The following is an 11,081-nucleotide window of genomic DNA, read 5'->3' as shown; positions in this document are numbered from 1 at the left end:
CGGAAGAAATCCTGTTAGGAAAAAACTGGGACACTCCCTGCATTTACCTTGTGAGGTCTCTGATATGTTGCTGTTTTGAGGTTCTAACATATTGAATGTGTAACTCTTTTGTTTCTGGCACTTGGAAGCCACATTAGGATTTCTTTCTCAAACAGGTACCTCCAGAGAACATACAGTTATGGGCATTTTGAATAAAAAGCTATTTGTCTTTCATGTGACAGATGAATCACTTGGATCACTTTTCATTGTAACTGTAAAAAGGTAGAATTATTTTTCAAAAATGTTTATTGTTTTTCCCACCAGGATGCTCTTTCCCTGGCCCTTCTCTGCTTGGCTTCTTCCTGAAGAAGGGCTATCTTTTCTGCCCACTGATGTCACACTTGGCCATTTGACTTGCTTCAACCATATAAATTGAGTGCAAGGGGTCTGTGTCACTCCTGAGTGCACACTGCAGGAGCCATCATATGGTTCTGTTACCACTCTGCCACAGACTGGCATGTCCCAACAGGATGATCTGCATCTTGGGATGAGAGAGCAGAGCCCATGTCACTTCACAATGACAGTACGATGTGAGCCAGAAAAAAACTTTGAGTGTTTTAAGTCCCTGAAATACTCATATTGTCTATGGCTATACCATAATTCAAAATGGCTGACACATTGTCTATGAATGTAAAATCTTCCCTGGGAAATGGAATATGTGCTTTCTTAAAGGGGCAGAGCCTGTCCATTTCAGATGGCACTGAGAATATGTCTATGGATACACAGAACTTGATATTCCATTCACCTGGGTCTTGGAGTGATGTAGTTGGATTCAATGATTATATTATTAAGATCTGCAGTTTATTTGATTTCCACTTTTTATCTGTGCAACATTGAGCAAATCAAGCAAATTACCAAATGTCTTAAGCATCTGTCAGCTCACCTAGAAAATAGAGATGGTAATGCATTGCCTCATGGGATTATTGAGAGACATGGGATTATTGAGAGAATTTAATAATTAAAGCAGTGGTCCTCAATGGAGGCAATTTTGCCACAGGGGAAATGCGAAAATGTCAAGAGGCATTTCTGGTTGCTTCTATGGAGCAGAGAGTGCTACTGGCATCTAGAGGGTAGAGGCCTGGGATGCTGTAAAACATTCCACAATCCACAGGACTGTCCCCCACAATAAATCATTTTCTGGCTCCAGATATTAAGAGTGCTGCAATTGAGAAACCCTGAGCTAAAGCAAAGTACTTACATACCTCCAGTTTGGGCACTCGGTGAGAGAAAATAAATGTTTGTCATATACAATATTATTAAATGGGCTTAAATAACAGCCTGAACATATTTTGCCATTATTAATCAACCCCAATTTTGTAAGTTTACCATCCATATCTGTGTTTGACGACAAATATATATTTATAGAAAAATGATCAGTCTTTCAGGTGTTTGACAATGGCATTCTGTAAATCCAGCAGTGGTTATACCAGTAGTAAAACAGAAGATGCTTATAATTTTCTGAAGTTTCATAGAATTTTTTATGATATACTTCAATTTCTGATCATTATTGTCAGCATACAATGTATTTTAGACAGGGTTTACAAAACATATGCATTTGAATATTATATAAATATGTAATGCATAGAAATAAACTGCCTGAATAATAAATATATTTACCCAAAAAGTAAATAAAACAGCTCATAAGAAGCTGTTGCAATTATTTAGGTAAATACTACCTTCTGTGTTTGACTTTCTTTCATTGCTTTGAGTCATGGGAATAAAACCAAAATATTTTCTTGCAATGAAATTGGGAAATGACATCATCTAAAGCATCCCAAAAATCTAATATAAAAGTGTCATTATCCTAACTCTCTCCCTTTGTCAGTGCCCAATGGCATTCCAGAACTGCTTCAGAAGTCTGATTTTCCTCACAGGAAACTCTACTGTAGCTGATAATGAAGAACAGGAATGAATTGTATGGAAAGCTGTTGGTCTTCACAGAAAGACTGGCAGATACTTGGGTTCTAGTGTTGGTAACTAACCATCTAGTGATCTTGAAATACTCATTTTCTAGCCAGATGCAGTGGCTCAAGCCTGTAATACCAGCACATTGGGAGGCCAAGGCAGGTGGATCACTTGAGGCCAGGAGTTCTAGACCAGCCTGGCCAATGTGGTAAAACCCTGTCTTTACTAAAAATACAAAAATTAGTTGGGTGTGATGATGTGTACCTGTTATCCCAGCTACTCTGGAGGCTGAGGCAGGAGAATCGCTTGAACCCGGGAGGCAGGGGCTGCAGTGAGCTGAGATTGTCCCACTGCACTCCAGCCTGGGCAACAGAGCAAGACTCTGTCTCAAAATAAATAAATAAATAAATAAATAAATAAATAAATAAATAAATAAATAAAAATAAATAAATGAAAATAAGGCCAGGTGCGGTGGCTCATGCCTGTAATCCTAGCACTTTGGGAGCCTGAGGCGGGCTGATCACGAGGTCAAGAGATCAAGACTGTCCTGACCAACATGGTGAAACCCCGTCTCTACTAAAAATAAAAAAAATTAGCCAGGCGTGGTGGCGAACAAATAAAGAAACACTCATTTTCTAGGCATGAATTTGCTTATTTCAAAGATGAGTGTATAGAATTAGATCTTGTCTGTTTCTTTCCAGCAATAAATTATATGAATTCATGTCTCCACTTGCTCTATTTTACATACATATCTTTTAAACTTCATAAGAACACTGTCCTTGTTTTGAATGGCATTTAAATGAAAACAAGCCTTCTAAAGAGAGTCTTAAAATCATTACCAATTCATTGCTTTCCCCCTTTGAGCATTGTTTTGCTTTTAGGTTGTAGCTGGCTGGGGTTTGTTTTTGTTTAGTTTTAATTTAAAAATGTAGCAGACGGCTAGTCTTTAGCATTGAGAAATTTAAAAAAAATACTATTCTCAAATATTTTAATTAGCAAACAACAATAGCAATAATAATAGCTACCACATTCTGGTAACATGCTATGTGCCAAGCTTTGTGCTATATTTTACATACGTTATCTCAGTTACTTATAAAAATAACCCAGAGATAGAGACATTATTACATATTTTATCTGTGAGTAAACTAAGATTTAGAAAAAAATTCAAGATCACATAGTATGTGTGACTCTCATAAAGACTGTCAAGCGAAAGCATGCTTTTAACCTCCATGTCTTAAATCTGAAACACCGTTAATTGACATCTCTCACCGAAAATAACAACAACATTGACTTCTTAGAAAGATAAGATACTTTTCTTTCCAGAATATGTGATTTGCTTTTGCTGTTTTGTGGAGATGTTCCTTGCTTTTTGCATGTGTCTTCTCACGTGTGTCTCTGTACTCACATTGCTAGCTGTGTGGTCTTTGTCTCCCTTCCTCTCATGCCAGCTGAGTGGCAAGGATGGAGAGACTGTGGTCTAGACCGAGGATTATGACAGCATACAAAATAGGTTCAACACTTTCAGGGAAATAAAATGAGCAGTGGTTTCCTTTATTTATTTCTGTTATCCACCACATAGATTGCATGTGGATTTAAGAAATTCAACTTCAAGTAGAAATATCTATTAATGGTTATTAACCAATCATGCCTCTCATGTCTTAGGAGATTCCCGTAGATAAAATGAGGAAATCATTTATTGACTACCTTTTTGGGAAATAAGTCTATGGTCTCTAGAAGACATCTTTGTTTATTTCAAGTGCCATGGCTTTGAGTTTCATTCAGGAAGTTGGCCCAAAATTTGAGAATGTGTTTATTCTTTTAAGATATGTAAATTGTTTATATCAATATCAACTTATCCTTTTCTGAGAAATACATAAGTAGTACTTCACTTTCATTAGTTATTTAACATTCAAAATCTCTAAATTCATTTAACCAGGTGCAGTGGCTCATGCCTATAATCCCAGCACTTTAGGAGGCTGAGGCAGGAGTATTGCTTGGGCCCAGGGGTTCAAGGCCATCCTAGGCACACAGTGAGACCTCAATCTCTACAAACAAGGAAAAAAAAACAAACAAACAAACAAAAAAAACATTAGCCTGATGTGATGGCATGTGCTTATTGTCCAGCTACTTAGAAGGCTGAGTGGGAAGGATCTCTTGAGCCCAGGAAGTTGAGGCTACAGTGAGCAGTGATCGTACCACTGCACTCCAGCCTGGGCAACAGAGTGAGACCCTGTCTCAAAAAAAAAAAAAAAAGTTATTTAGAGCATCCCAAATATATTCGAGACTGTTTCTATTTATACCTTATAAACAACTTACCATGTTCCACTTTTTCATGAATTATGTTGTTTAAACTACATAACAGCTCTCTGACTTGAGTACTACTGTTCTTACTGTCTTACAGATGAGAAGACCAAGGCTTAGAAAGTTTAATAACTTCCCCAGTGTCCCACTAGTACATACATCCAGGACTCAGGGTTAGGGAGCATGACTGTACTGCCCATGCCCTTGACTGTTATATCACTTTACTAGGCAAAAGGAAATCAGATTAAACCACCACCCCAAATTCTTCCATCCTGAAAATTCTAAAGTCTTGCCAAGAAGAAATTTGTTACTCAAAATTTTGTATAGTTTTCAGAGTTCAAATCTGTGTAACTTATAGAAAATTATTTGAATAATACTTAGTTGTAAATCTGTATCTGTGTGTAAAGGCTAGATTCATGGCAATGATTTCTACTATTCCATATAGGGATCTCCGTGACGTCCATGAACACTTTTTGCTATAAGTTAAATATGCAACTTAACTGGATTTGAAAATGCAGCTCTGATCTGACTGTCATTATTATGAGTTGTAGCCATTTTGCCAATTAGAACAGAGCAGATAGACTGTGCCTGCTGGACTAATAAAAGGTGAGTCAGGTTTTCATAGGCTGGCTTGGAACTGGAACAGACTGTAGTCCTGGCACAGCTCAAATTAGATATCATCAGAACTCCTATTGTGTGTCCATTGCTCTTACCTAGTTTCTTAAATTGCAGTGAGAAGGAATTAGTTACATTGTTCTTAAAAAAAAAAAAAAAAAAAAAAAAAACCTTAAAGAAGAAATTAACCAACAATTGTGCAGAAATATCATGAAGGCAAGATGGAATCTGTTTACTATGCAGTGTTGGGCGGCTTAAACTTTGTAATTTGTATCCCTTTGTCTTGTTGAATTTATAGCTGAGTTTCTGGATTTTTTTCTGTCTTATGGTGTCTATACATATATTTTGTTCTGTGATTAATATGTTTTCTTTCAGTTTCTGTTATTTAATTTAGTAAAGTCCTTTTGGATATGGTTTATATGTTGGCCATTTTTATCCTTCAAAAGTGGGAACATTTCTGTTGAATCTTAGTAAATTTTGGTTTACTTCCATTCCTATAAAAGGAAGAGAATTTGCCAAAGTAATAATTCAATTTATAAACGCGGAGAACATTTCTTTTTGCCTTGCTCCATTCCTTTTAACTCTTACCTCATTTTTGCTGCTTCCCTTCTCTCCATTTATCCTTAAAATCAGAATATTCCTGAAATTTGCATAGAAGAAGGAGACTAGAAGGAAGAAAAAACAAAGGGTGGGGAGGGACTGCTTCCCGGGATTTTTTTCTAAAATCTAATTTAGGAATATTCCCTGAGCACAGCTAGAGAGGAAAGCAATAAAATATAATATATAATTGAAGATCAATCTTGAGCAAAATTTTTAAGTAGTAAAAACATGTCTTTGAGATTCTCAGTCTTTTCTGTCTGTGTTCCACATCTGCTTCTATTTTCCACCGTCCTCAGTCTATCACTCCATCACCCTATCACCCTGAAAAGGTTCTTAGGATCCACCCAAAGTCTCATTCCTATGAAGCAGGAATGAGAATTTCCCACTTGTAGGAAAATATGTCACTCTGTGTATTTGTTCCTTTAAACAACTAGTGAATAAACGGATTCTGGATCTGGGTATTGGGATGTGAATTCTGGAAGAGAGTAGAATAAAACTTAGTTCCATAGTTCCAGGATAGTGAGGAGGATAGCAGAGTCAAGAAGGGAGAGAAATCATTGTACTACTTTAATTGTACATGTAAGTTCTTTGAAATGCTTATAACAGGAAGGAAGTTATATATTTACATCTCTATCCTCTTTCCCAGTGATTTTTGTATTTTAAAATTTGTATTAGAGGTTTTGTTCTGTGTTCAAGAAATTCTAAGAATAAAAATATGTGAAAGAGGCTTAAAATTAAGTATATATATACACACACACACACTCAAGGCATTACTTTTTTAAAAATTAGTCTTTACCAATTGGGTCAGTCACTGAGATTTTAACAAAAATCTACTTAACTAACCAGTAAACTAAAATCACCCTTGAAGTGTTACGGTATAAGTCCTGGCAGGAAACCAGATTTAGAAAAAAATAAGAGGAAAGTACTGATCAAATAGTTGATTGACCAAGTTCACAAACAGATCCCTGTAGGAAGCATAGACACATGAAGTTAGTTATTTTGTCCTGAAGGCGTTAAATATGCAAATCAGCCAGCAATCCTCTTGTCTTTGAGTCCTGTTTTCCAAGCATTTTCATGATTATGATTCAGTATCCAATGTAGATTTGTTCAAAAGAAACGGACTATTCTAGCCATATGATTTTGTATGATTGTTACAGTTTTCATTGTTGATTAATGAATTGATCATTTTACATGCAATTCGATTAATATGGACTGCCCTCTTCTCTCCAGATTTGATAATTTAGTTTTCTGAGCCTATGTAACTTAAGGACAGACCTTGGACAGGATGAATTCAATAAAGGAAATGTTCTCTTCCAAGCCTCCTGGAAGCCAGCCTGCCTGCTTCTCTGGGGACACTGTCTCTTTACTGTGTTCTTTTAGTTTGAAATTCCACATTTATAATTAGAAGAGAGAACTCAACACATAAAAATGTGATTTGTTGCAGGACGTTTGTCTCCTTCCAGCTAAATACACAGAGATGGATTTTTTCTTTTCTTTCTCCTCTCAGTTTTCTTTTATGTAAATCTTGCTTCTGGAGTTCCCTGGGGTTAAGCAATGTTTATACTAATACATTGAAAACTGTGAGAAGATTGTGCAGGGCTCACTTTAGCGTCGGGGGCGGGGAGAATGACAGAAGTTTTGTCATCGCATTTTATATTTTACAAACCAGCTCTTTTCTGTGTTGTTAAAAGATGTGTAATTGTTGCTATTCATGCTGATGTCAAAGAAGGCAAAGACAACTTAAGTACCTGGTTAATTTGTATATTTGAAGCAAAGAACAAATAAACATAACTTCATGAATAGATAATGTTGCTGATGGCAGCTGAAAGTATTTCTGGTCATCAGTATGGTCTTTTTCTAAGGTCATCGCTGCCTGTTTGCTGGTGAAATTGGTGAAAGGTTTTATTATTCTGCTCAACCTTTGTCAAAGCAGCCACTTGATTTCTGAATCACCTGTTCTGGATTCTGTGCTGAGTCACTTTATTTGCTGGTGTCTCACAGAATTCCAGCACTTGGAAGGACTGACTGGGAAACATTATATCTTGTCCTTTTCCTATCTCTGGATAGAATCCTCTGTCACATTCCCAGCTATGGTGGCTTGATTTCGAAATAAAAAAGAAACTCTCGTGGAGGTGTGTTGAGGACATTTCTCAGGACACTGATCAGAGTTTTATGAATTCATACAGGGAGGAAAGATAACTCGTAGAAATGGTAGAATACTAATAGAAACTAATGGCACTGTCATAGCAGTCTACATAGTGTTCTCCTTTTTTTGTTCTCTTTAAAAATGTATTTTTTCTCACTATAAATGCAAACCCATTCACTCTAGAGAAAATTTGGAAATATTTTCATCCAGTATTTTTTCTAGGCATAAGAATATTTTTCTACAGTTTATTGAACACACTCCTTGAATTAGTACTTAAAGGAAGAGCAAATGCATGTTTCCAGGGTAAACATTCTTAATTTCACGATGATAAAGATTAGCATTAATAAACTACCTAGATTTTTGTAGCATTTTATGATTTATCAAACATTTTCACATATTACTAGCAGGGAAATGTAACATTATTTATCCCAGATTAAAACGAAGAACTAAGATTAATTAGATGGCTAATGGCAAGACCCAAATCATATAGCTTATAAATACTAGTGGCCAATGCAGGTCTTTGGCTGTATAGGATGTCATGAAGTACACAGGTCCAAAAAATCTTCACATTTAGAATGTAATATTCTCATTATAGTATACTCCACTGTATTAATGTAAGAACACTAAAAAAATTAAAGTGAGAAAAGCATAAAGTCATTATACTGTACTGAAATGTTAAAATAAATGAGCTCATCACAGTAGCCAGCAGAAGATAATGGTGGAAGAATAAAAACTGAAAGGAATATCCAAAATCCATATTGCATTCATTAATTCATTTTTTTCACTTTTTCAACAAATAATTAGGCTTTATTTGCCAGTCATTATTATATTAAATTTCAAGTTACCGTCATAAACAAAACAGATATGATCCCAGCCATCATTGAGATTTTAGTTTAATGAGGGAAATAGACATTAATTTTGTGAGTATGTGGTTATAAACTGTTCTAGAAGCAAAGAAAGAAAAGCATTGAGAACCTATGAAAGTGGAGAACAGAGGTACCTGATGTAGTCAGAGCTATTAAGGTAGCTTCTCTGAGGAAGGATAGGGTAGGATATGTGAAGTGTGAACTTGAATCTGCAAGGTGAAGGGAATTAGGAGGGATTCATTCATTCCTGGCAGAGGAAAAGCATATGAAAATGATCTGAGTTAGTAGGAAATATGCTAGTTTGAAGAACTGAAAGTAGAGAAGTGCACAGAGTGCAGAGATCAGGTAAGAGCATTTTTTTTCTTTTGCTGAGGGAGAGAGAGTAGGAGCCATAGGGGATACTGTTGGTTAATTATAGCTTTTGGATTTTAGTCTAAGAATGGTAGAAAACTACTGAGTGAGTTAAATGAGAGACATAAATTGATTAAGTATGTGTTCTGAAGGTCTGGTTTTAGTAAGGCAGTTACCTTATAGGAAGCTGATCCTCCTACATATTGCAATAATAAATCAGAATAGCATTTATGTCTCTTAAGGACATGGAATTAGTCATTAAAACTCTCTCCTCAAAAAAATCTCCAGGCCCAGATGGCTTCATTGGTGAATTCCATCAAAGATTTAATGAAGAAAAATTACCAATGGTACAAAAAAACTTTCAGAAAAAAAGATGAAGAAGAAACATTTTCCAACTTGTTTTGTGAAGTCAGTGTAATTCTGATACCAAAACCAGATGGATTCATTCCAAAACATACAGCCCAATATCCCTCATGATCATAGGTGCAAAAGTCTTTAAGGAAGTATAAACAAATCAAATCTAGCAATACTATATATAACACTTGAATACTTCATTCCAAGTGAGATTTATCCCATGAGTGCAAAATTGTTTTAATAATTTAAATACAATCTAATCAGTCATACTAACAAGTTAAAGAGGAAAAAGTCACATGACTATCTCAAGGCAGAAAAATCATTTGGCAAAATTCAATACCCATTCATAATAAAACCTATCAAAATCTAGGGAAAAATGAAATTTCTTCAATCTGATTTTTAAAATCTATCAAAATCGGGCTGAGTGCGGTGGTTCACGCCTGTAATCCCAGTACTTTGGGAGGCTGAGGCGGGAGGTTCATAGGTCAGGAGATCGAGACCATCCTGGCTAACACGGTGAAACCTGGCCTCTACTAAAAATAACAACTATTAGCCGGGCATGGCGGTGGGTGCCTGTAGTCCCAGATACTCGGGAGGCTGAGGCAGGAGCATTGCTTGAACCCAGGAGGCGGAGGTTGCAGTGAGCCGAGATTGTGCCATTGCACTCCAGCCTAGGCGACAGGGTGAGACTCCGTCTCAAAAAAAAAAAAAAAAAAAAAAAAAAAAAAAAAAAAAAAAAAATCAAAATCTACACCTTGAATTAGGTGTATTTTTAAATTTAATAATATCATTACAGCGAAGAGTAAGAAAACCTGATGCTATGCCCAGGTCTGCCATTTACTAGTGTGGCACTTTTATTAGCTACTCATCAGACTTCCTGGAAATTCTTTTGTTCATATCTATATCTATATATATATATAATGGGGATATGAATAATATTGATCTCAACCAGTGTTTGAGAGGCTCAAATAATTTAAGAATTATAAACTGCTAATTAAGCTTGATTTCATGGAGATCTAACCAGTACTCTGAAAACCCTAGAATAGAATTTCCCCTAACTTTATATTACCTTGAAGTAGTTCCATTACTTAAGGCCTAGAAAGCCATTTAGACATTTTAAAATTCTTTGCTTGTCCAGTGTCTCCTTTTGAGTTGTCTGACTTCTCATTAGCTTTCCCATCATAGTTGTGTGGACAGTTTCTCAACATGAAGGTCAATCAGATAATGGGGCCACTTCCTTGAGCCCCTCGTGGACGATATTGTAAAAGAAAATAGGGAAATAATGGATTAAATTATTACTTGTTAATTTATTGGCAGATTTTAATTTTTTCATTTATCCCTAACCTCCACCATCAAGGACAGTTTATACTCACACTCTAGCTCTTTCTTTTGTAAAGTAAGTCATGTTCTTCTTATAATGAATCCACCACAGGAGAGAATCACTTCCTAAAGAGGTCTGCACAATATAGAAAGTGATCTTAATGCTTTCTTATGTTTCTAACTTCTTGCACTATACTAATTGCAAAACTTAAAAGTGTCCTTGGTGCTAGATAGAACTTTATAGCAGGGGAAACTGGAAAGTACATGATATTTATGCAGAAATTGGCAAGGTCATTATTTTTTCAGACTTTTTCTATTATTGATAACATATAAATCTTAATGAGGTTTTCCCCCCTTAGGGCTCAGGTACTTCTAAATCAGATGAAAAAAATGGAAGAAATTATAATTTCACAATAATAATGAAACAATAGTTCTTTTTTCACATGACTCAAAGAAATTAACAAATTTTATGTTAATCCATTGATTGTCACAGGTCCTGCATTGTAGTTCAAACATATTTCTCTCTTTCTGTTATACTTTTGTTTTAGCCAAAGGAGAGTCTAGATCTGGGACTGTAATAATGA

The 11,081-nt window shown here is 35.8% G+C and overlaps 1 long non-coding RNA gene across 1 annotated transcript; it reads right to left on the bottom strand.

Moving 5' to 3' along the window:
* Window positions 1-235: 235 nt before the first annotated feature.
* Window positions 236-10,808, bottom strand: LOC139358148 (uncharacterized). Its single transcript, XR_011612663.1, has 3 exons — window positions 10,247-10,808; window positions 5,449-5,525; window positions 236-520 (listed from the first exon to the last, which is right to left on the bottom strand). It is a non-coding gene; the product is annotated as an uncharacterized lncRNA (long non-coding RNA).
* Window positions 10,809-11,081: the final 273 nt, after the last annotated feature.

Source organism: Macaca nemestrina, chromosome 14 (assembly GCF_043159975.1).
Source record: "Macaca nemestrina isolate mMacNem1 chromosome 14, mMacNem.hap1, whole genome shotgun sequence".
Lineage (NCBI taxonomy): Eukaryota > Metazoa > Chordata > Mammalia > Primates > Cercopithecidae > Macaca > Macaca nemestrina.
The sequence above is the reverse complement of the archived record's forward strand: the minus strand, read 5'-3'. Positions and strand labels throughout refer to the sequence as shown.